Source organism: Triturus cristatus, chromosome 6 (assembly GCF_964204655.1).
Source record: "Triturus cristatus chromosome 6, aTriCri1.1, whole genome shotgun sequence".
NCBI classification, from domain to species: Eukaryota; Metazoa; Chordata; class Amphibia; order Caudata; family Salamandridae; genus Triturus; species Triturus cristatus.
In genome coordinates, this window is record NC_140589.1 from 1,716,171,879 (window position 1) to 1,716,199,425 (window position 27,547).

Sequence of the window (27,547 nt, forward strand, 5' to 3'; positions counted from 1 at the left end):
ACTTACTCATCTACACAGTTATACACACACCACCTCATTTATTCATACAGATAGTAACGCATACTTAGTCCCTTATATAATCACTAATACAAATATACACTCATATATACAGCCACTCTCACAATCACTGACTCTCACATATAGTCATTTCTATACACCAACTCTCACATACACTGCATTTGATATATGTACTTTGCTGGACATGTGCACTGAGACATCAATTCACTAACCAAGATGCCCATACACACACTTACCCACCCATACAACTGTTTCCACATGCACTCTTAAACTCATACAACCTGTCAATCAACCACTCACACATCTATGCACAGTCACACACCCCCCACCCAACCACACACACACTCAGTCTCCTATACAAATACGCAGGCAACTAATCAATAACCCATAGAGACATTCATGTAGCTACTGACCAACCGATGCAGTAACTTACACAACAACAGACAGAGTGATACAGACATTCACACACTTTAGACACTAACCCATGTATTCAGTAAGATACATTTAATCATTCACTTAAACAGTCAGTCACACACCTAGTAAATCCTCCATTCAGACACGTATACATCCATTCATTCTTCAATACAGCTTGGGATATATATAATACATATTTAAATGTTAAAGAAAACCACATTCACTGGTTCATGTCATCTGTGATGTCATCAGTAATGTCATTTGAGATGTCATCAGTGATGTCACTGACCATGTCATGAATGATGTAATATGTGACGTCATCAGCAGTGCATTGCGGGGGGCGCTGAACTAACTATAACGTGCCTGAAACCTATGGTTTTTTCAGTGAATATATATATATATATATACGCACATACATATATTCATATAATAATGCAACATAGCATCCTGCAGGACAAATCCTCGGTCCACCTGCCTTATTTAGAGAAGGAAGGACCTTAAAATTGTGTTGATGGAGCCCCTGTTGGCTCTGTCGACAGAATAATTCATTCCACAGCTTAACGAGCAGGAGCCATCAAAGGAAGGACATTACACTCCCTACCCTTTAGGAAATACCTGGCTATGGGACAGGAAAAAAAAACTATGACCCACAATCCCAGGTAGAAAACTCAGAGTGTGAGATGGTCATTAGTTTCTGCGGTTTTCAGAAACAAACTAACACTTTAGAAACTTGTTTGTGAAAAACAAAAAATATGTAACACGTTTGGTGGATGGCTATCACAACTAACAGCAGCTGTTGACCAAACTTTTAGTACATTGAAAGGAACCACAGTGATTGCGATTCCTTTCTATGTGCAGAGATGACCACTGGCCCAGACTCCATCTCTAAGTATGTCAGACAAAATACCATCGGCATGGCGTAAGGAATGTCCTTTCCCATCCACATGACTAGGTTTTCCAAACCCTATATCAGGTTCTATATGCCATGAGCATGCCACTCGAGTCAAGAACTGTGATTCTGCCACTTTTGGTTCCAGCTCTCCCTTCATTGTTCTCTTCTACAGGTCACTAACGGCCTGATTTAGATGTTGGCGTATAGGTACTTCATCAAAAACGTGATGGATATCCCGTATGTATATAAGTGCTATAAGATGTAATGCACACGTAATAAGTGACAGAGTAAACCATCCGCCAAACTCCAAATCAGGCCCTGTTATTTTCTGCTATGAATTGACTGAAATGTGACATAGTTCATGTGAAAGTATTATATGTGACTCACTGTTTCCCAGAGGGTAGCCGTATGGTCCAGGATTTAAGTGGAGTAGGGTTTTTTTAAAGGACCAGGTTAAAAGCGGATTCAATTAATTTATTTTTTACTTTTTAACATTACACTTAAGGTTGAGATGTTCAATCTATATCTGAATTCTGTATAGAACTTAAAGGCAGCAAGAGGTGGGAACAATATACCATTTAAAACATGATTAAAGTTGAACTGCTTTGTTTATCATCAAACTGATTTGCAGAATGTGAAAGCCCAAGCATGCAAAGACAGCATTCCTAAGCAGCTTAGTGGTAAATCAGGAATTTCCATTTGTATACAGAGCATTGTTTCTTGAATGTCCAGGAAAGCGCTGCATATTAACAGGAATGAAAAGCACGGAGATGGATTCCAGGAAGCACATGCATTAATTGCAGTCAGAAAGGATTATCACTTTGGCTATAAAAAGGAGCAAAACAGGACCCTCTGAGAGGCGCTGATACTGATCTGAGCAACCGCGTCTAGACAGTCAGTGTTAAAAGTGTGCACTGTGAATAAAAGAGCTCCTTTGCTTTCCCACTGACATTGCAAGGATAATCTATGGTGCTCATGACAGAAAAAAGAACACTGCTTCAACCTACAAATGTTAGGCCTTCTAACATGTATGTTGTGTTGTGCTAAAAAGGCACAGCCTTAAAAACTCTCATATACACTTACGAAGAAAAACACCAAAATATATTTAAAAACTGAACACTGCGTTTGGACTTCACATCGCGTTAAATTTGCAGCAGGGCATGTTGAAAATCGAAAAATCAATAAGCGTGTACATATTATGAATAACAGAGTGTGTCTTGAACTATTGTAGCAACAGTTTGCACTGGGATGCCCGTGAAGGGCAATGTAGTCAGCTGTGTCCTAGACTATAAGCAAAGAGAATATTTTACAGAGTTCTTCTGAGTTTTTTCTATCATGTCATGCAGAACCCGAAGAGAAATGCCCCCTTATTTGTTGGTACTACCCTTCTGTAATGTTATCTAGTGCCCTCATCCCCATAACTCTGAGTTCTAAAATGCCAAATGGAGCAGCCGTGTAGAGGAAGAGGAGTCATGGGTGAACCAAAGAGTAATGTTCTGCTCACAAATAGCCACCTGGGTGGCAAACTATTAAAGTTGTAAACATACTCTCTACCCTCCCACCCACCCTTTGTGTAATAAACATATTAAAAATATATGAGCTTAAGTAGCCTCTTCCATACATTAGCAAGTTATTGCAAGTTACAAGAATCTCTATCAACACAGAAAGGAACGAGGCTGAATGCTGACCTCATGAAACGTAGATGACTTACAAAACCTTTATAACATACAGTTGGCAATAATGTATTTATAAAACATGATCACACCATGACCTTTTAACCATCCATCTTTTAAATGTCTGACTCCATGTTCCTGAAAGGCATGCATTGGTTGCAGATCTGTAAAATCAATCTTAAAACACTCTTCTGTAAAGGAAAACATGGCACTGTGCAGGTTGCAAATGGATGCTAAATATATTTTGAACAATTTAATAAAAGCCAATTTGAAAAGTAGCTGTTGTTTCGAATGCATGGTAACATGTAGATAAATTCCTACATTCTTATATTGAACTTCAGCTCTGCTTCATAAAAACGTATTACCATAAAGTCCTCATCGTCAGCTAATTACCAATTTTACTAGGAAAAATAGTTACAAAAGTACAAAAGCTTGTTATCAAATATATAATTGAAGCAGCAGTTAGCACTGCCATGTATGGACTCAAATCAATTGCAATTTAAAAACCTCTTTATTGGTAAAGTCGGATTTTAAATTACAATTCAGAAAAATGCCACTTTTAGAAAGTTGGCATTTTCCTACCTTAAACTTCCTGAGACCTTCTAGGAGTTTCCAGCTGCCTGGGCCTGTTAATCATTCCCACATTAGGCCCAGACAGTGAACAATAGGAGCTACTTGTTGCAAGATTGCTAAGGTCCAGGGATCCCCGTTCCAGAGAAAATTGCCCAATATGTGTGTAGCTTGTTGCTTGAGGAGATTGACTCGAGACACTGGACCTCTATGGTCTCAGACAGAGTACATACGTAAAGATGTAAGTCAAAAACTCCTCCTTAATAAAAGTAGTCTGAGTACTTGGATAAGTACAGATTTTTATTTTGTTTATTCAAGAAGGTTCTGTTTCTTCCTGTATTTTTTATGTATTTTATAATTTCTTTCTTCACGTTAATAGCAGAATAAACAGCTTTAATGTTTCTTTCTTCACGCTTAAGATAAAAGTGAACAGCCGACACGTGTTTCACCCAGCGGCTCAAAGTTGGGCCAGGGCTTTATTAAGGCTTAAAGGAAATGTTAGTGAGGCACTGTTAGACAGATTTAGCTCAGAATCTCAATATCATCCAGATTGCACCCAGTGGGATGTGGAGACAGTGAACATTGTCTACAAACAAAAGGAAATGGTGACATCAAGAAGTGCTCAAAAGGAATGTGAGAAGATAGGAAGTAATCCCATTTATCAAATAAGAAAGAAAAAATATTATTTACTCAGTTTCAGAAGTGATGAAAATACGAAGTGTAAGGTTTTTTTATTTTAATTTATAATGCAGTCTGTATAGAGAGCCAAGGGCGATTTCCAAAAAACAGCAACCTTTGTGGCAAATTAGTATATATATAAATGCTTATAAGATCAAGTTATATTAGTACGTGCCTTCAGCTCCAAACGAAGCCGGGCGACTCGAACCCCCCGTGATCATTCTGTTTTATTCATGCTCCAATAGAGCTGATGCAGAAATCTATATCGAATATACCAAGTCAGATATGTACCTTGTTATTCGAAAAGTTCTACACAGTATTTTGATTTAACATTTCATTTTGCATATTTGCTTCCGAACCAGACAGAGCAGTTATCTAGACAGGAGTAAGCAGAGAAAGATAGCTATAGATAGCAAAACAAGTTGGTCAAAGATTCAACATTTTATATGTTATACCAGTACTGTCGAAATAAAAAATATATATAGGAGAAGGGAGACCAGGATGGCAAAATATTTACGGGCCGTTTTGCTCTAAGCCAAGACAGGTATTTCACTAAGCGAATGAATTTGTACACGTTTTCCGCAGAAAACGATGAGTTATTATTCCAAATACTGTCTCACATTGTGGGGTAAGGGAATACTCTTACATTCCCCGATCTCATGGGGCAAGGCGTGTAGTGCTCTAAGTCAGGTTTACACGTTTTTCCCAAAGGGTAAATATGGTCAAAGTCGTCAGGCAATATTCCCTTTTTTCTTTTTTCTTTTTAAGCCGTTTGTACCCAAGGACACGGTAATCGACAATTTGCGTATATTTATATGTAGTTAATAAAATGCCATTATAGATAATTCCAGGTGGCCACCATGCAGTCACTTACTTTTAGTCTATTCGCGAAGGTCAAGGTCCCGGGGCAATCCCAAACACGATTCTCCCACTCGTATCTTGGCGTTGTATGTTGTGGCCATCTTTAAACGCGAGGCTTCGGAGTCCAGTCACGTGTTTATATCATACTAGATGGTGTTTGCTACTTTGAGCACCATCTTAGAATATCTTGTTTGCAATACAAAGTGTACCCGTCATATATCAGGAACAAAGGAATAAAAGACAAGATTTTTTCTATAGACATTTAAAGATTCTCTTTGTATATTTTTGTGTTTTAAAGGATTAGAGATTGAATCAAGTCTCTTATATCTAAGGGGAAACCATGAACGAGTATTTTCCGAAGCCAAAGATTCAGAATGAGGACAATATGCAAATAAGGGAGAGCAGTAATGCGACTTACATAGCCAAAGCCAGGTGTTTTTTTATAAAAAAAATGTTATTTTTCTTTTATTAAAACTGTAGGCTAGTGTGGTATAGTAGAAACTGCCTTATGTGTATGTAGCCCATTGTCCAAATCATTGATCGGAAAGGCTAATAGGATCTAAAAGTTTAACATGTTCGTCTGCAAGACAAGAAAAATTACTCTGTCTTGACTATATTAAATATTCTCCATATCGATGTGGACTTCATAACATAAATGGAGAATGATACTACGTTCTCTAGTTGATGTGTAACGGTTGTTATAGGAGCTACCTGTAGCTGGAAGAGGGTCATCCTGTCAGGATAGGAGGGGTGGAGCTGTTCTCTGCCCTACTTACATCTCGAAGGGCTGACTCCAGCACACTCATACAGGAATGTGGCACCAGTCTTTTGCCACCCTAGACCTCTTGGGGCCTGGGCAGGAGAAGAAAGGGCAAGGAAGGAACTTCCCAGAACCAGATATAGGGGTGGACTAGATGTTTCCCCCACTTTAAAGAGTGGCACCATATACAAATATTGGACCTTCTGAGTCTCTCATCAGTACACTCCTGGACCAGTGGCTGTTACAGAAGCGGGACTGCCTTGTTTCCCAGGGGACTGCCCTGCTGCTACCAGAGGACTGCCCTGCTGCTTGAGGCCTGCCTTGTTCTTCAGAGGACTGTCCTGCTGCTACCAGAGGACTGTCCTGCTGCTTGAGGCCTCCTTTGTTCTTCATGGGACTGTACTACCCTATGGTTTGAGCCTGTCCTGCTCTCTGAGAAGGAAGGCTGAACCTGATCCCTTCATCCCAGGCTAATATGAGTGACCCCCTCTTCTGAGCTGAGCCACAGGAACACAACAAGCTCCAAAGGCCTCCCTGCAATTGGCCAGCCGAGCTGCTGGAATTGGCCCTGGCTGGGCATGCACTTACACCGGCCTGGGGAGGGGCGGGGTGGGGATCACTAGAGAGCCATTACTGTATGAAGCTCTGCCAGCCAGAGCCTTTCATCCATTATTAATCCTCACTAGTCGATGGCATCGGGGCTTGTCTGGGAGGTGCTTAGGTAAGACTTGCCTCAAAGAGCTTTTCGGAGGCCTGGGGGCTGTCAAGCCAGAGATCAAGTGGTCGGGACGGGCGGAGCAGCTGATGAGGGCCAGAAGAGAGGATGGGCAGCCGCTTGGAACCAGAGTAGACAACCTGGCTGGCAAGTGGAACTGCAGGTGAGGCTGCAGGGGACTGGCGAGGCGCTCTTAGGCTGCGATTGGATCCCAAGTGTTTGCGGCATGCTGGTTGACTTTCTGGGGGCCTGGCAACTGAGTGCGGGGAGCGAGAGTAGTGCTTGAATCCCTGGGGAGCTCGCAGCAGGAAGTGCTTGGCAGCTCTGCTCAGCCTCATGCCGCACTAACGTTACTGGCCTGGAGAGGCTGCAGGGGGTTGATGAGGCTGCCATTCTGCCCCTGCGATCCCGAAGGTGATGCTATACTGTTGGAGCCTGCCTTGGAGGATGGAACTCCACTAGTGGCGCTGCCACAAATGGATAAACGGTGCGACCCAGGGCCGACTGTTGGGAGCCGCCCTGTGCACCTCTAGGAACACCCCAGCCAGAACCTGGGACAAGATGGGGAAGACCGATGCCAGGCAGCCCAAGCTTTCAAGCATGTACAGAAGTGCCAGGCTGCAGGAGAGGGCTCTTCTCACGAGCGAGACATTCTCACTATGTTTATGGAGAGCAAACACAGCCTGACACCCATTGACACTAAAATTGACCTGTTGACGGACAGATTTGAAAACCTGAAGGATAAGGTGGACAAACACGATGAACGACTAGATGAGCTGGAAAGGCGCAGTGTGGAGGTGGAAGATGGACACCATTTGGCTGGTAAATGACTGCTGCAAATGGAAAAAGTCCATGCAACAAGAATGAAGCCCTAGAGGCACACTCCAGGAGAAATAGCCTGTGTATCTTAGGGGTCCCAGAGTCGAAAGTGCTGGGTTGTATAGAGGACTATGTCAAAGCTATGCTATGAGTTCTATTTGGCAATGTTCTGTCAGCCATACTCACTGTTGAACGCGCTGATAGATGGCTCGGATAGAGACGACCCCCATCGGGACACCTTCCAGGCTGATCATTGCTTGACTCCTCAACTATCAAGACCAGGATAGGGCCTTGTGCTTTCCAATATAGTAAAGGAAGCTCCACCACCAGAGCAACGTAATATCAATCTTTCCCAACTTCACTGTTGCGATACAGGGTTCTTGGAGGAACATCCTGCCGATCAAACATTTACTACAACAAACAGACACTAAATATTCTTCATCTATCCCGCCAAACTCCACATGTACCATCTGGGTAAGACCCATTACTTCACCGACCCGAAGGCGGTGGCCAAGTTTGTTTAAACCATTCAGAGACCCATACTGCGACCATCCCCTGAGGCTGAAGACCCTGGGTTGGTGCATCTCAGCGAAAAAGACTGAGGAGCAGTGTACCTTTAGACCTTTCACCAATACTGACCGCTTAGCTCCAGTGCTCCCTCAGCAACTTTGGCAGTGACACCTGTGTTGACTCGTATGGGCGGACTGCCCGGGCTGCCCTGGTCCACTTGACTGAAATCTCTCTGGCCACCCAGCTGTCCTCCGGCTGAGAGTGAGACGGACTTCTAGTTTGCCCCTAAGAGATGAGTCCTGAGATGTTTCCTCTTTATCCTAGTTTGGGTATGCTAAAAGGGTAGGCTGGGCAGATTTTTCCCGATTGGGGGGCCAAAGTGGGTGGAGGGCAGATTGTTGGGGTACTGTTGATGTTCAGTCATTTTTTTCCCCCTTTCACCCGAATGGGCCTGATTAAGTGTTTGACCTGGAACGTGCGAAGTCTCAATGACAAGTGCAAGCTGTGACATGTAATGGCCTACCTGCAGCACCATCCATTAGACATATGCCTGCTACAAGAGCTACATCTTACTGAGCACACTTCGATGAGCTTGTGGGAAAGATGGGTGGGCAAGTGCCATGTGGCCTGCTACGCGCACTATACTAGGGGGCAGCCATACTACTCTGCAAGGGGTTGCCTCAACTCACCTGCTGGGTTCTCTGCGACCCATTGTGTCGCTACATATTGGTGGCAGGCACACTTCAGGGTCTCCCACTGCCGCTGCTGTCGATATCTGCCCCAACATGGAGATCCCTGCTTTTCTGGTGAGGTTTGGAGGCTAGCGAACACACTGGGCCTCGGAGGACACTATCTGATAATGTTCCGGATGTGTTAAAAGGGGGTCCGCCTGACTGCACTTCACGTGTCTTTATGTGGCGTCTTCCTCCCAGGGTCCTAGGGTACCAGGTATTTTAGGAAGGGATTCGAGGTGCCATGCTAGATTTCTTTCACCACAATGAGCTGAAAGAACCAATCTGTGGGAGACCTTCAAGGTTGTAGTACGGGGGGTCTGTATAGCCAAGCAGGTGGGGTTGCTGCTGACGCTGCGCGTGAGCTGGCCCATCTTGATCCATGTGCCGGAGCTCCAATTCTTCAACATTGCTCACTGTCCATGCTGGCGGCTATCAGGGGCAAGCTGGCAGATTATGAGGTGTTGGCACAGAGAGAGACCCACTATCTGCAGTGAGACACTTGCACTGAGAGATCTGGGGCAGGGGTTAGAACCGGGAAGACACTAGTCAATCTGCTGCACAAGCCCTGGGCCAGCGATTACATCACCGAAATGCAAGATGACCTGCTTCAGGAGCATGTTGGAATGGGAGTGGTAAAGAGGAAGATGACAGCTTTCTTTTCCTCTCTTTATATGACTATGCAAAACGGAGACCCCCCTTAAGTCTCACTTCTTGTTTCAATTCAGTGCAGCTGCTGTGGCTTAAGGCTGGCCAAAGGCACTTCTTGGATGAGCTGTTTACGAAGGAAGAGATTGTACAAGTCATTAATGCACTTCCTGGCAATAAGGCCCCCGACTTGGATGGCCTGTGGCTTTTTATAAAGAATATGCACAGCTCCTTGTGCCACACCTTCTAGCAATGTACCAGCAATCTTTCGCCGTTGGCGCCTTGCCTTCCATGCTACTTGAGGCCCTGATTGTCACGATTCTCAACGTAGTGATCCTGTACCCTTAGTTCTGTGTTCTTGCATGGGTGCAGATGAAAACCTTTCAGAAATACACAATACACAAAAGTAAGTCTGCAAACTTGTGACAGTTGTCGTGTGTAGTAAAAATCTTCAGTACAAGTGCAAATCTACACTCCCGCTAGTGTTTGAGTGCTATGATCCCCTTCTTAATTTAGAGAGGGATTTACTCCTGCACTTGTCCATATTAAATGTCCATCATTCCTTTTCCATAGTGTGAGTGTGATGGGGTCAGAAAGAAGTTTATGAAGACCCACACCTATGTATGCCTTAGGGTGTACTTAAGCTTTGAGGTCATTCCAGACCTTGAACACCCAATATCTGCTCCTGTGAGTAGATTTGCTCAGAAGAAATTCCTTGTATGAATAAATCCTTTTTTAGTGCGAAACAACATTTTGACAATTATAAAATGTGTGTGTGTGTATAAAAATATATTTAGATATCTTTATAGTTTATTTTTATTTATCTATAAATATATGACTAATAGCTTAAATATCGTTATACACCGGCATGCTGCAACTGGTTGTCCGCCCTGCACTTATTTTATATAAAATTCAAAAACCTGTACTGTATAACTCATAAAGAAAAAGCCATATAAAAATTCATGCAATAAATAATGTACAAGGGAACTATGACTGTTGGCTGAAAATAGTTACATCTGGTATAGCACTGCTTCAAAACTGTTGAGAATAAAACGCCTTGTGTTGTTTCCCCAATTAAAAAAATATTACAACGATTAAGCAGATTGGCTGGAATGTAAACCATGCCACTGAATAGGAAATTACATGAAAATATGCCTTTCATCTCAATTACAGGCTGGACAGCAAGAATGTAATACATTGTGATGTAATTACAAAATGAAGAATTCTTTCCCAGGGTGGCTATTTTATTTCAGAAGTTCTTAATCTTCCAGTAGTGTCTAACTGCACCTTTTACAGAAGACATGGCAATGTTTTTCCTGTAAACTCTCTGACGTGTTTCAACAGATATCAAAATCATATTCATAATTATAACTGCAGAAACAGGAGCTCATGGTGCATCCATGTACATGAATTCTGGGCTGCCAGAGGTAGCAGCTGCTCCCCTCCCTTTCCCTGTGGCACCACAGGCTCTATCCTTCCTGCCCCTATTTGCAGAGTTCATGAATACAGACAGGATAAGAAAGTTACAAAGGATCTAGAGGGCCGATGTAAGCAAAAACATTTTATTCGCTAACTCTGTGATTGCAAAATCACACGATGTGACCCCAAAATTCAATGTTAAAAACCTTCATGCAAGGTATAAAATCCGTTATCAATCGCAATTAGATGGGGCATGAAAAGGGCACTATCTTCCTATTTGTGAGACGCAATTGGATGGTTTCTGAGCACAATTGTGGTCACAAACCACTGATCAGTTACAGCCACAATAATTGGGGTGGTAACTAAATTCAAAGGAGAAGCTTTCTTCAAGGTACAGTTTTCTCCTTTCGGAATCATGTTAGGAGGCCTCAAGGGAGCAGGCTGTGGGCCAATGGACCCAGGGTCGGCTTTAGCATTGGTGGGACCTTGTGCAACAACCTTTGTTGTTGCCTTACCTATCCCCAATAACCTACTCCTTCATAGATTCCCTCACTACCACCCTTCAAAGGTGCCCCTCATCTCTCCATAGCACCTCTCTCACATGCATTTCATTTTTTATAGCGCAACTCAGACCAGTGTAGTGTATCAGAGGGAGCACTTTACATTATAGACGCATTAGAGACAATGAGTCATCCGTTTATAAATCAGTGTATAGGAAATAACATAATGAGGACTACACCATGTAGGAGACACATGTCATCCATATGGCTAGGCATTATATTTTAAGAGTGCTAGGTCTGGAGAAGCACAAGCTCAGGGTTTAAAAATAACACATTGGTTGGGGTTGACATTACAAATAACAAACCCTTTTTACGACATTAGGGGGCATATGTATCAAACCCTTTTCCCGTTCGCAAATGGGCCGATTCTGAGAATCGGCCCGTTTGCGAACGGGAAAAGGCCTTTTGGGATGTATCATCCCAAAAGGGCATTGCAAATGAGAGAATCGCAAAATTAGTGATTCTCTATTTTGTGATTGCATGTAAGGAATCACAAATTGCGATTCCTTAAATGCAATGTATGGCAATAAGGAATCACAAATTACCACCAACTTCAAGTTGGTGGTAATTTGAGATTTCTTTGAAAATGCACTTTTTTGCATTTTTCAAAGTGCCATGTGGTGCACATACATGCCCTTAGGGGGGACACCCTGTTGCACACCTGAAATATGCATGTGTTCCTATTGTGGCATACATACATGCCCTAAGGGCAAAAAAGTGCATTTTTCGCAGAAATCGCAAATTACCACCAGCTTGAAGTTGGTGGTAATTTGCGATTCCTTCAGGCCACATTGCACTTTTCTGTGCTTCCTACATTGCATTTAAGGAATCCCAATTTGGGATTCCTTAAATGCAATCGCAAAATAGGGAATTGCAAATTCATTATTTTGCAAGGCTGTTTTTCATTCATACATACCACTAAGCCCAATTGTGATCGCAAACGGCGAAATTCTGCGAATTTCAGCGTTTGCAATCGCTATTTGGAATGATACACATGGCCCTATATTTATTATATGGATGGTTTTGCAACCTCCTGGAAATGGGCAATTTGCAATACCACCATTTTGCACATAGGTCTCTTATCACATACCTATTTGCAAAGCAGTTGGGGCAGATTTATCATTGTTTTGCGTTGCCCTTGCAACATGCAAGGCGACTTAGGGCGACGCAAAACCTAGAATAAGATATACCAAGCCATTCAAGGCTTGGTAAATCTGGTGTAACGCAAGGCAGCTCAAGTCGTTTCCTTGCATTAGAACACATGGTGGTGGCATTACATGGGTGGAGCGTGGCTGCTCCCACGCATCCACCTATGCATTCTGACACATTTCCAAATTTACCAAAATTAGTTGGCCTGTGCATGCATCAGAATTGTGCTCCTTCCCACCAGAGGCGCAATGAGGAGAAATATGTTTATTTGTCCTCTTTGTTTCCTCATTCTAAGTGTGCTGCACACTGCCGGAGACTTTGAAAGAGAACATCGCCTCTGAGGATTGTTCTGTGCAGAAAGGTGTACCTTTAGGCACAAAAACAATCCTGCCCGAAACACGGCAGTCTTGCACCATGATGCATGGGTGCCTGGATTGGAGCTAGGCTGCACAATCAATTTTTTTTCTTGTCAAAGATAAAACACATTCCACGACGTTCCAAAAAAAATATCAGTGAATGAGATAAAACTACAAAATTCATTTATCATTGAGCATAAGAAATAAGTTAATTATCTAACAACATGATTGCACCGTCCCATACCTATAACTGAACTTAAACACAACCTCGGCCCCTGACAACAGTTAATGTTCAATCAACACAGGCCCTGGATTTTACCACAGATTTCAGGTACCCAAGAACAAAAAGAGATAGACTCATCCTTCAATGATTGTAAAAACAGGATAGCTGGACGAGCCTGTTTAAAATCCATCCTTTTCAACATCGGCACGATAAAAAACTTCCGAGGGACCACATAAAAACTACAAAATAAAAGTGTAGCAGGTCATGTGTCTGGTTTTCATTCATACATTTTTGCTAGGAAATTGTGCCATCTCGTGCCTTCTGATTGGTTAATGCCTCTTCTGCAGCATATCCTTTGGGTTGCATAATTGGGAAAAACTGCGATAAAGGTGTCCTAAGAAGATTGCAAGATGTTCATCAGTGTAGACCGGTAGAGGAACTGGATTCAGTAATCATTATTGAAAAAGAGGTAAAGGGTTGGAATAAAATAAAATCTCTTTTGCAATGGTGGACTGAAGTTGGAGAAAGACAGTCCTTTAAGCTAACTTTTAAAAACCTTTTGCAACATTAATTGCAAATCGTATGCTGACAGCATAAGAATGCTGTAGTGGTGGAATGCTAAATTGTAAGTTTTTGTGATTGGTACTTGGCATAGACAAACATCACATGTAGGTCCAGGTTTACGAAAGTGTCACCAATCACAGCGCAGCACCCAAAACTGCTGTGCTGCATTGCGTGACAGGGAGGGAGCAGGACAGCGCCATATCTACAGGGAACTGGAACTCTCCTACCCTCTTCCTAGCACTGGTGCCTAATTTCGCTTCTGAGTGCCACCCACACACCTTTGCGCCATGGTGCAAGGGTGTGTGCATGAATCTAGCACAGCTTTTGCATTTAAATAGTTCCCTTCCAGTACAAAATATTATGCATAGACAACTTTTCTTACTTTTTTGTGTGCTGTACAGTGCAGCACACTTGCAAAGTCGGAAAAAAGAGAAATGAAAATATTTCTCCTTTTAAGGACTGCTTTCAAGTGGAGTTAGTTTTTGATGCAAAACCCTATCTACTATTGTTAGTAGGTAGGGTTTTGCGTCAAAGTCCATCGGTAGTTCAATAGAAACCCCCATGTACCAGCCATGTAATGCCCCCTTGATGTTAAGCAATGCAAAGCAGTGCTTTGTGCTACTTTGTGTTACTTGTAGTCAACTTTCCAGCGCAAAACAAGTTTTGCTCTGGAAAGTATATAACAAACAAAAAAACAAATTTCATGCTGGTTTGCATCACTTTTTGTGACGCAAACCCAAGTGGGAATGTTATTACAATTGACACGTGGAATTCAGGTCTGGCGTCTGATGTCTGAAATTCATTGGGATGCCGTTTTAGAGAATAACATGTTCTCACCGTAGCCATAACTGAAACGGGCATATGCTGTTATTGTGTCCACACTTCACAGCATGCCTGTTTGAATGGAAAGTTGTGTATGCCTTACTTTTCCCAAAGGAAAAATAAAGGTTACCTGTAAGAGATTTGGTTAGATTCACAATGAAGCAATTTAATATTTACCCTGGCTTTTTACCTCTGTTTTAGTTAGTTACATTGATTTAATAATAATTTTATCACTGCTAAGGCCTATATTATAGTGAGTGTGGTAAGTCTGAGAGGTAACATCAACTGGGGAACTACCAATGCTGTATGGCTAAGATTTCCCCGGTGTGGAGGTTCCAGCTCTTCAAGTCAAAATGGGAGATAACGCTGTAATGCTGCTCTTTGTCCTATCCTGAGCTGCAAAATTCGGAATATTTGGAATCCATGCCCAAATGTTGGCAGATTTTACCTTCCAAAATTTGCATGGTGAAAAACCACTGAGGCTCTTATTATGAGCTTGCCACTTTAGTACATGGATATTGGAGCTTTGGAATCTCACAGCAAAATCCAGTTTTGCCCTGCAATAGGGAATAACTGGCCGCATTTGGGAATACTAAGTCCTTTTGCCTTAGTTTTTCCCCTTTTCCAGTAACTAACCTGCTGACATGCTCCACCTCTTCAGAGCGGTGGTGTTTGGCTTGCTGTGGTTGTCCAGATGAAAGTTCAGGTCTCCGAGTAGTATGTAGTCTGTAGAGGGGTGCGTGGGGTGGAATGTGGTTGGCGATGAGATTGGTGTGAAGGGGGTGCGGGGTCAAGGAGGTCTGTAGGCGAGTGTTCCACGGAGCGTGGTTCTGGGGTTGGGCTGTATCTGGAAGTGGATGTGTTCCATGGGGGCGAGGCATTGTCAATTGGAGGGCGTTTTTGTGGATGATGATGAGGCCTCCTCGTGGACGGTTGGGGCAGTCTTTTCTCAGGATCTTGTGTCTGTCGGGGATGGTGGTTGCGATGTCGGGTGCAGAGCTGGAGTTGGTCCAGATCTCTGTAAGAAAGGCAACGTCGGGCGTGTGAGTGTTGAGGAGATCCCAGATTTCTATGCTGTGTCTGTGCAGGGAGCATATATAGAGGAGGATTCAGTTCAGTTGTTTGTGTGCGGTGGCATCCTGTGGGTTGGGTGTTGCTGCCAGGTCCTTAGGTGGGTGAAGGTGTGGCAGAAGTGTTGGCAGGAGACCGGGTGTTGCTCGGCGTCAAGAGCTGGCAATTGTTGTTGCGTCCGGGGCTAAGAGTGGGAGAGTGTTGGAGAGTGCTGGTGTCATAGCGGTGGGGGGGTCAGGGAACCAGGGTCCCTGGTGCTGGTCGCAGACGGGTGCAGACGGGCTTGCCTTTGGCACGCCAGTGGCTCGTCTCATAGCGCAGTGGGCGTCATTAAGTAGGGGTCAGGGAGGGCGATCAGCTGGGAGGTGGGAGCGGGAGCGACACGCTGGGGGAAGAGGCTGCATGGGCAGCAGCAGCAGGGAGTGCGGAAAGAGGGAGCAGGGAGGTGAGGAGAGAGAGATGCAAAAGGCATTAGAAAGGCAAAGAGAAAAGAGGCAAAAAAAAAGAAAGAAAGTAATGAAAAAGTGGAAAAATAGAAAGAGAAAAGCAGGGTGCTCTTCTACTAGACCACCAGGGATGAGGTGCGGGCAGAAGCCTCCGGGTGGAGAAGGGCCTCAAACACCTACCTGGCAGGGAGCTCAAGCTGGCGCTAAGGGCAGAGCCTCAACGGTGGAGCTGCGTGGGGGGAAAGCAGTGACTCCTGTCCTTCACTGGTTTCACAGGGTGCAAATACACCTGGTGAAACCAAGCCTGGTGTCTCCAGACCCAAAATGATTGGTCTGAAGTCACTGGTCTACTTGTAATGGTCTAGTCTTGTATTTCCCCCACAGTTAACAATCTGGGTCAGGTACCACCACTCCTAATGAGGGTATGAGTGTGCATAACAACTGTGTTGTCTAATACTGTAGCTGTCCGTCTTTGCATGTGTGTTTGTACATTGATTGGTGGTTTTAAGTAGTAGATGGTTTCGCACAGCGCCTTTATGTAAGAGGAGCAGACTCTCAGTAAGCATTTGCTGCAGAGTTCTGCAAGTATAAAGCTGAAATCCTGGCTGCATCAATGCCATTCATCTTTCTGAGGTGGATACATTGCTAAATATGCATCATAGCAAACATTATAGTTAAGAAACACATGATTTTATAGTGTTAAGCTTTTATTTAATAACCTAATCCATTCTTGTAGAGTAACTGGAGTTCTATTTGTGGTTGCAAAGGTAAAGCCAAGGACCAGAATATTATCCCTTACATGAAAGATGGCTGTAGACATGTGGGTGTCCAAAGGGTCAAGAGTTTCAATCCTAGCAGACCCTACTCAGCCTTTCATCCTTCCATTGTTCAATAGGATAATAGTACCACATGGTATGTACAGGTTGTGGACACATTTTGCAAAGATTGCTTTCCTTGGAGTTCCTATACTGAAAACATTAAAAAATATATTTAGAAATGTATTGCAGATATGTGCCCCTCCCCTTGTGAGCCGCACTCCTGCTGGATACTCCCTATACCTGTTCTTTCAGGTGGATATTGAGGGGGAGGGGTGGCTGGCTTCCTGCAATTTTGAACAGATGACTGTCAGGTCACTTAAGGTTGTCTGTGGACCAGCCTTACTTTACTGGGCTGCCAGCAGCTTCCCTGGCTCGTTTCCCCTTGTCACACCTCACCCTATGTCGCCACCTTTTCCTTAGGTTGTGCATCTGCCATGTTGTATTTGTAGTTGTTTTGCCTCAGTTCTGTTTTTGCCTTCCCCTTATGTTCCCTGCCCTTCCCCACATGACTTCCCACGTTGTTCTTTAAGGCTGGCATGTTGGCAGCACTGATTGCTCTGCCCTTGATCTGTTTTCCAAAGGCAGTTGCGGCACTGAAATTACACAGAGAATTCGCTTGCACAGCAACAGATTTTGTGAAATCTCTTTAAATGTTGGTTACATTATGTGGAAACTACACAATTGTGCTATTTGATGCTAACGAAAAACGCACATAATTATTATATGCATTAGAGAGAAGCAAGATGTTTGCAATGGAAGGCGTTTGTGTCCGCCTGACTTCCTCCAGTGTTCTATTTAAGTCACTGAGCGCCTGAGGCCCAGAGAACAAATAGTGCACAGAAGATTGGCTGTGATGGCATTATTCCAATGATTCGTTATCGAGCGTATATTTTCAGAGATGTTGTTGCAAATCATTAAGGGTTCCAAATTGAATGGCTTCTTGGGAAGAAGTCTTCCCTAGACTCATTTGTCGAGTTAAAGTATTTGTTTAGATTTGGGGTGCAGTTTCTCCTCCACAGGGTCATTCCTGTTGTCCTACCATGTACATTACTTCAAGTCAAACTGTGCAATATGGGCATCAGTCATAAAAAATGTATATAATACAATATTTGTGGAGCCAGAAGAGAATACCTTAATCCGCATGGCCACAACTTATTAGATGGATATGTTTACTAAAAATTATGGGATAATTTCTAAGATAAAATGTATGAAATTCAATAATTACATTACCAATACACATTTCTAGCCACACAAATCAAGACTTTTACACCATTTTTGTATCCCAAATAAAGTGCATATGTTGTTAATAATCTATTACAACACAGCCAAATAGTGTTCAATAGATAATTGTATAAATTTCATGGGTAATAATGTCCACAAAAAGGTAATTAGAGTCAATTATTGCAATATCCATTGTTCCAACCAGACAGGATCAACAAAAAGCTATAAGCAGCCAGAGGTTGACCCTAGGGATAGTCAGTCATGAAGAGAAAGGCCTCAATGGTGGCCAATGCTCTGAGGAAGTTGAGACCAACCCTGTTAGGACCTCACTTCCCTAATCAGACATCCCACCAGCCTCTTTCCTGACTCAAACAGGTGACAGGTACATACCCCAAACTTTTGAGAGGATCCAAGACCCTACAGGGGATGAACTTCTCAGTGGACCATAAGATAGGCAGTATCCATGCTGAAATGAAATGAAATGAAATGAAATGAAAACAATATTTAATAAAGCGCACTGCTACCAAGCGGTTTCCTGGCGCTGGGGGACCTGGGTCAGAACTCACAGAGGGAGACACAGGGGACCTAAGAGGGAAAAGCCAAAGAGAAGAGAAAAGTTTTTAAGGCTTTACGGAAATGGCTGAAAATAGGAATGGAGCGAAGATGAAGTGGAAGACTATTCCAGAACTGGGGAGCTAAGACGGAAAGACGAGTTCCCCCGGATCTGGACTTGCGGAAGCGGGGGATGTGAAGGAGAGAGAGAGAGGAAGAGCGGAGAGTGCGACTAGGAGCATAGGAAGAAATAAGGGAGGTGATATAAGCAGGGGCAGAACGGGAGTGGGCGCGAAAGGCAAAGCAAGCAAGTTTGAAGAGGGATCTGAAGCGAATGGGGAGCCAGTGAAGGGATTTCAAAACCGGGGTGATGTGAGAGAATTTGGGAAGGGAGAGAATGAGACGGGCAGCCTGATTTTGAATGGCCTGTAAACGTCGGGATTCGTGGGAGGGGATACCCACGTACAGGCCATTGCCATAGTCGAGGCGTGAGATGACTAAAGCCAAGACTATGGATTTAAGCGCGTCGGTGGTGAAAAAGCGTGATATTTTCCGAATAAGACGGAGGGAAAGGAAACATGAAGACACAACAGAGCTGATCTGGCTGTGCATGGTTAAGTCAGAGCTGACTTTGATACCAAGGGTACGGACAGAAGAAGAGGGCGTGGGGGGGGGGCCAAAAGAGGGGGGCCAATGTGCAGGGGACCAAGGGTTAGAGGGACCACCCGTGAGGACAAGTTCCGTCTTATCGGGGTTGAGCTTAAGATGGTTGGCGCTCATCCATTCCGAAATAAAGATAAGGGTGGAACTGAACTTGGGAATAGAATCAGGAGAAGAAGACAGATCAAAGACAAGCTGGAGATCATCTGCGTAGTTGTATACAGAGATCCCCTGCTTGAGAAGAGAAGAAACAAGGGGACAGATATACAGGTTAAAGAGGAGAGGGGAAAGAGAGGAACCCTGAGGAACACCACAAGTGACCGAGCAGGAAGGGGCAGAGAAACCGGAAAGATGAACAGCCTGATGCCTATCCTGGAGAAAGGATGCAAGCCAGGAAAGGGCCACACCCCGAATGCCCGCTGCGCAGACACGGTCAAAAAGAATGGAATGATCGACCGTGTCAAACGCAGCGGACAAGTCGAGAAGCACCAAGGCTTGGGGAAGATTAACGTCTGCCTTGCCCTTGAGTTCATCTAAGACCGCTAGAACCACCGCTTCTGTAGAATGGCCAGGGCGGAAGCCCGCCTGATGGGAGGCTAAAAGGCCATTATCCTCAATGTATGAGGAGAGGCAGGAGGTGACATGGGTCTCTAAGATTTTACCCAGGTAGGGAAGAAGGGAAATGGGACGGAAATTAACTGGGAGGGAAGGATCTAGACCAGGTTTTTTTAGAATAGGAAAGACAACAGCAGATTTAAAGGAAGAAGGGACAGCACCAAAAGCCAGTGAGGAGTTGAGAAAAGAGAGGGGGGGACCAGGACAGTTAGTGAAGAGGATTTTGAGGATCCGTGCAGGAACACCGTCCAAAGGAGAACCAGATTTAACTTTAGACAGGTAGTTGTGAAACAAGTCAAGGGAGATAGGGGGGAAAATGTCGAAGGAAGAAGAAGGGAGGGTAGCAGAGCTGGTGAGGGTAGGCTGAGGCACAGTAGGAATGTCGGCTTTAATTTTCGCAATCTTGTCAATAAAAAAGTTATTAAGTGACAGACAAAAGGATTGGGAGGGAACCAGGCTGGGGGTGGAGCGATCAGAAGTAGCAAGATTGCGAACCAAAGAGAAGATTTCACGAGGTTTATTCACGGAGAGCGATACTCTCTCCGTGAAGTAAGAAGATTTGGCATTAAGGACTGCTTTTTTGTAGTTGGTAAGGAGTTGTCTGTACTGAGCTCGCAAAGGAGGGGAATACTGACGTCTCCAAAGGCGTTCCGCCCGTCTGAGGTCAAGTTTTAGTGCCTTGAGCTCAGTGGAGAACCATTTGTGCGCGTCGTGTGGACGAACCGCTTTGATCTTTTTAAGCGGGGCCACACGGTCACACGAAGCAGCAAGCCATGTACTTATGGCTTTGGCCTGAGATTCAAGGGGGAGACAAGTGAGATCAGGAGCAGAGGATACTAGAGAGAGTGAAAGGGAATCAAGATCGGTATGGTTCCAGTTGCGGGCTAAAAGGTTTTTAGGGGGAGAGGGTTTGACAACCATACCTAAGTGAACAGAAAAGGAAATAATAGAGTGATCAGACCAGATACAGGGAGAGATGGAGGGAGGTAAAGCAAGAGGGCAAGAAGACCAAATTTGGTCAAGTATATGACCATGCACATGGGTCGGGACTGTAACATAAGAGGTAAGATTCAGACATTGAAGAGTGGCAGAGAAGTCTTTTGAAGAGAGGTCTTCCTTAGGGTCTCCTGGCCAGAAGTTGAAATCTCCAAGAAGGAGCACAGAGGAGTTGTTGACCACAAGAGTGGCCAGCAACTCCTGGATGGAGGCTACAAAGGAAGGCATCGATTGAGGGGGGCGATAGACAAGAACCACAGTGAGGGGAGAAGGAAGGTTGAGGGAGCGGGCCACCAAGTAGTCCACGTTAGGAATGAGGGGGTAAGGGAGGAGCTGAAATTTAAGTGACGACCGGACAATCATCGCCACCCCCCCGCCGACCTTGCCATCCGGGCGGTCAGCTCGGAGAGCATAGTAGGTGTCAGGGAGGATGGCTAGCAGATCAGGAAGGGAGTCAGAAGTGAACCAGGTTTCGGTCAGAAATAAAAAGTCTGGAAAATCAGTGGTTAGAAGATTAAAAAGAGCTATCTGGTGTTTAACTGCGGACCGGGTGTTAAGTAGGTAGGCAGAAGCAACCGTAGGGGCCAGAGGGGAACAAGTAACCGGGGGAAAAATAGGGGGGGGAGGAGGGGAATCGGGAAAAACAAGAGTCGGGCTGAGTAAAGGAGAAGAAAGAATACCAAGTGATTGTAGGTGATGGAGGGGGAGAGGGGTAGGAGAGGAAAAGACCGATAATGCATTGAGTTGGGCAGCAGTGTAGACCAGGCGTGAAGCAGAGTGGGTGGCCCCTGGTCCCGGCCCGTCGCGGACGGGCGCAGACGGGCTTAACTTAGGCGCAACTTCGTCGCGCCTTCGTCGCGCCCGCTGCGCCCGCCCGCTGCGCCGTCGGAAGACAGGAACAGTTATATGGGGACGACACATGGAGGGGGAGGGACAAGGGGCGTGGCAGGAGGGAGGAGCCAAAAGCGCTGCAGCGCCGAGAACAGACCCGCCCAAGATGGAGGAGCCGCCCGTCCCCTCCGAGAGTCAGCGAGGAGGGGGCGATCAGCGGCGGCGGTCTGGTCTCTGGTCGCGTGCAGGGAGGAGACAGCCAGGAGGGATCCAAGCGCCGGGATCGGGGCGCAGTGCAGGTGAGTAAGTGGGTGATTTAAAAAAGCAAAACAAAGTTGCTTTGAAAGTCTCGTTGCTCCCGGAGTCGCCTCGGGAGATCGCAGCAGGTCGGAGAGCCCAGGTGAGTGAGCTCCTTAAGAGCTAAACCAAGGGGGAGGAGCCAAAAGCGCTGCAGCGCCGAGAACAGACCCGCCCAAGATGGAGGAGCCGCCCGTCCCCTCCGAGAGTCAGCGAGGAGGGGGCGATCAGCGGCGGCGGTCTGGTCTCTGGTCGCGTGCAGGGAGGAGACAGCCAGGAGGGATCCAAGCGCCGGGATCGGGGCGCAGTGCAGGTGAGTAAGTGGGTGATTTAAAAAAGCAAAACAAAGTTGTTTTGAAAGTCTCGTTGCTCCCGGAGTCGCCTCGGGAGATCGCAGCAGGTCGGAGAGCCCAGGTGAGTGAGCTCCTTAAGAGCTAAACCAAGGGGGAGGAGCCAAAAGCGCTGCAGCGCCGAGAACAGACCCGCCCAAGATGGAGGAGCCGCCCGTCCCCTCCGAGAGTCAGCGAGGAGGGGGCGATCAGCGGCGGCGGTCTGGTCTCTGGTCGCGTGCAGGGAGGAGACAGCCAGGAGGGATCCAAGCGCCGGGATCTAGTGCAGGACCTTCCTTATATGGTCACTTAGGAAATAAAGACTCAACTGGGCAAGGTTAGCCTTATCTCCTTTTGTTTGGGGGCGGAGTTATGTAGGAAGGTAGGATGCTTCTGCATGGTTCCCCCACTTTTTGCTTGATTTAATTATTTTTCTGACTAGTCTGACTGGGATCCTGCTAACCAGGACCCCAGTCTCTCTGCTTCCTCCCCTAAATTGTTATGGTAAGTACATAGGTTCATCCCATATTGGATACTGGGGTACCTTATCAGTCCCTAGTATAGGGTACTGAGGTCCCCCATTGGCGGAAGCATGTATTATGCCACCTATAGGAGACCGTTCAAACTATCTCTACAGGTCTGCCATTGCAGCCTGTGTAATCTGGTGCTAGCACCACTAACGAAAGATATAGGTTCCCCTATATCTAAGGTCATTGCACTTAAAACCTAAGTCACCCCTACAGCAGGCCTTTTCAGACCTGCAAGGAGGGTGCTTGGTTCTAAGTGTGAGGGTGCCCCAGTCTGAGCAGGAGACCCATACAGCCTTCAGAGTCCATTCTCCAGGGTTGTAAGTGAAGCAGCTATATAACATATAGAGGGGCACTGCGTCATTACGCGATGACCATCTCGGAACTGGCTGTAACAAACCTGTCGTGTTTGGTCTCAAACATGTTGGAATCATACCCCCACACAGATACCAAGCACTGTAAAGGCCCCCCGTTAGGCCCTCAGTACCAGTCTTCTAGACCCGGACAGCAAGATATGGCTGCTGTCGACCAGAGACACGATTCTGCCCTCCTACCGCTGAGCCAAGCTCAAACAGGGGAAGGTAGAACAATAGGAACCTATCACAGGGAGGTGTGACCACCTCCTAGCAGGGTGTATTGGGGCAGGGTGGGAGCGCTTGACAACGCCACATAGTCTGCGTGCAGGGCACATTTGGTGCCCTCCATGCATAGTTCACTTCAACCCAGTTCAGGGAGACATTGGCTTTCGCTCTGGCGCGAAACTGGACAAAGGGCAGGGGAGTATCCTCCGCCTTGTCCAGCCCTCCTTAGGGATGGACCCTTCTATTGTCCCAACCCTTTCCTTAGGGTATTTAAGGGCTCACCTGTGGGTGGGTCCATAGATTTGTCGTGGAACATGATACAATTCAGATACCACTTCAACTTCGACCGTCTGGGCACTGAAGACTTTGTTGGACTTCGCTCTGGGCATCAAGGCTGCAACCGGAAAAGACTCCTGCCGCTCCAGATCGCTTCGTCCTGCTCAACTGCTGCAACGTCCTTGCTTGTGCTCCATACAGGAACCCGTCCAGGGCCTGTGGGCATCCAAGACACCTGAAAGAATCTCCCTTGAAGTGGAGTCACTTCCCTGCATCTGCAGGCACAGCAACTAAGCTGACCGGTCTGCTGATCCTGTTCTTCTATGGACCTCCGAAAGGCTCAGCAACACAGGTGGTGGTCCTTCACATCCCTCAAGACCTTCCCTGTCCTCTCACCAAGTTTTAGGCCAGTATCCCTCGTCGTAGCCGCAGGAACTGAACCCCTGTGCACTGCATCAACTTGCGGTTGCAAAGGCTTCTTGGCGTTCTTCAACCAAGATCTTTGGGCACCAGGTAGCCCCAACCTCAAGCATCTCCAGTGACCAAGATCTTTGTCCTCACCACATCACTTGCAACGTGGGCCTGCTTCTTTGGTGAGCTGCTTGAGGTCCTCTTGCGACTCCATTGCCTCCGGCCTGTGGGTCCTATTGAGTATCACCTTTGAATTCTTTGGGTTTCCCTAATTGCTCGGGCCTGCCCTGACTTCCCTGCTTGTGGTGAGTCTGCTGGACCTTACTGATCCCGACGCCGCACCTTTTTCAACTTCCTCTTTGGTTGCAGTTGCCAAGACTTGTTGGTGTTCCCGCCGGACACTGACCCCTCAACTCTCGACATCCAACGTGGGACATCTCATCTACAGCTCTTGGTCTTCTACAGCATTGCCTGGTCCATACAGCTGCAGTTCCAAGGTCAATGTCAGCACTCCTGCAACACCCGACATCCGTGGGCATTCGTCTCCTGAGCCTCCTAGTCACTACTGAGTGGCATAGACTCTGTCCCCTCTGCTTGCAGGTTCTTCACATCCTGAATCCACCTTTGGGTTCCACTGGACACTTTCACCCTCCCCAGCAGCGGCATTTTCCTGAAGTCTCCCGTTGAGTTTGACGACGGTTTCTGATGCCATTTCACACCTATGCACCCGTCTTCCCTGGTGCAGGTAACCTGGTTCCAAGAGTATCCACGGGTGGGGTGGCTCTCCAACTTCTTGTCTGCCACAGGGTTTCTTCAGGGTCCACTGGGAAGGGTCCCATGTCTTTAAAATTGCAACCGCGACTTACACGTTGATTTTTACGGAGAACGTGGTAGTGTTCCTACACTGCACATGACCTCCGTGGGGTCTCCTAGATACCCTCCTTGGGTCTCCGGCACTTCTCCGTCCTCTGACTATTGTGTTGACTCAAGTCATGGTTCGCATACAACTATTTTAGTATATGGTTTGGTCTCCCACTGGGGACCACTATGTATTCTGTGCTACTTACCTGTTTCTATTGCAAAGTATTATGTGCATTGTGTAAATCTCCGGCTAGGAGATATCTGTATGTGTTAGTGAGTGCCTTCTAATATATACATATTTTTATAAATACACTGTGTGGTTCTTTTTCACTTAATCTATACCTATAAGATTATGTTCTGGTAAAGCAAGTTGCTTTACACTCCTTCTGGACTAATCCTCTAGGCTGCTCTCCACAGCTACCACTTAAAGCGCTTTCTAAGGTTGTCTAAGACCACTAAAATCACCATAAGGGTTGTCTGGAGCAGTTCAATGTGTCCACTTACAAATGTGAACATCATATACTGAGCCAGCCTCTCACATTGGTGTGCAGTGGTTGGGATTCCATCCTGCATTGCTTTACCAGATAATCTTGGTGAGGATTAATTGAAAAACTATCACTAATATTAGGCACATATAATACAAGCTTAGAATAAGTAAGTTCTACTGAACTTAGGGTTGGATAGTTAAGGGTCTAGCACAACCCTTTCTCCAACCTCAGAGCGTTTAGTTCCCACTAGGTTAGGTAGGTGCAATACCTTACTACATCTAGTATGTCTTCTAAAGGATATACCAGTGGCTCTCTGGCTTCTATATACAGGGACCTCACATTCCAGGAACTGAGGACCCTGTGTTCCTCTAGGAAGCTTAAGACAGGGAAAGGCAATAATACTCAACTCCTCCTAGAGGTGTTACTGTTGGATGACCTACAGAAAGCTAGTGGGTCAGATGAACAGGACGGAGTGGGTGGGCCAGGGACAGAAGTTGGATCAGGCAGGAACCCCCTTGATGACCTTAATTTTGACCCTGAGCAGGAGGAGTCACATGACTCCCCCCTGGAGAACTTGATCCTCCAGAGGATAGTCCGGATGGCACAGAGGGTGCCCTCGGAAGTGAGTCTCCCTTTGTTCCTCCTGGAAGTGTTCATAGTAGACCAAGGAGGTCTAGATCCTCCTCTAGAGAATCCAATGCTTTAGGACATTCTAGAGGGACCTCTATATCTAGTCAGAGGGACAACTCTTTTGACAGGGTTATTTGCCCCAACTGTAACGCTTCACTGCCTAGGCTTAGTTACCAGCCAATTAAACCTACCAATTTAGAAGTTCTTAAAACAAAGTCGGGGGACAACACAATAGCGTTAAAATGTCTGCTGCTTAATGCTAGGTCCTTGGTGAAGCACAGTGTTGAATGTGCCTTGCTTATAGAGGGAGAGAACTTTCAAATTGCTTTTATTACTGATGCATGGACAGATGATAGCTCAGGAGCCGACATTGTGAAAGCTACTCCACCAGGGTATCTCTGCAACCACTTCAATAGACCATTAAAGAGAGGGGGGGCTTAGCCATAATATACCATAACTCACTCAAGGCTACCTTTCATACAGCCTCTAACCTGGCCTGTGAGGCTCTCGCCTTTAGTTTCGGACTATCACACCATCACACGTTTAAGGGCATTCTAGTATACAGACCCCTGGGACCTAGGAGCACTGTCCCAAATTCCATTGGGAACCTGCTGGAAGAGGGGCTGTGTACAAATTCCTTCACAATCTTGGGAGATTTTAATTACCATTTGGAATTATTGGAGGACTCTGACACAATGACCCTCACAGATCTGATGAAGAGTGCTGACTTGAGTCAGCAGGTAACGAGCCCCACGCACATGGCAGGTCACACTCTTGATGGAATCTTCTCAAATCACCCGAACTTGCTGTTTACTGGCACTGTGCGTCTAACTTGGACAGATCACATGGGAGTTCAATTTGAGATACCCCTAGCTACCCATAACAGGGCAGAGAAAGGCCCTAAGATCCAGATTAAAAGCAGAGCCTGGAACAAAATTGAGAGTACAGACCTACAGGCTGCACTCATGGCCTCGATTGGTCAGTTACCATCTGAACTAAAAGAGGTGGTCACTCATTATACATCCTGGGTGGAGTCACCCTGTAATACATTAGCCCCAGTCAAAACGCTACGTCTTAGAGGGACCCATTCTACAACCCCCTGGTATTCAGAAGAACTGCGGAGACAAAAACTTCCCTGCAAGCTTCTTGAGCTGAGCTCGTGAAAAGAATATAAGGAAGAGGAGAAAAATAATTATAGACGAAGCCTGGCCATTTATAAACAACTCCTATTAGAAGCAAAGAAAACGTTTTTTACAAATCGAATTAAATCTGCAAATAACTCTACTAAAGAACTCTTTAAAACTGTCTCGAGTCTGGCTTCCCCAACCATGACAAAAGATGAGGCAAATCAGGAACTATGCGATGATATCGCCAAGTTCTTTCTGAACAAGGTAGAGGTCATTTTTTTGGACTTTAGTCACCCTAAACTGGGGGATGCAGGGGTGCGGTTGGAGGGAAGGTGGCCAACTTCTGACCCCTCCATGGTTTTGGATAAATTTGGGCCATTGCCCACAACTGACACAGAGAAACTGCTCCTCTGCGATCGATCAGGCTC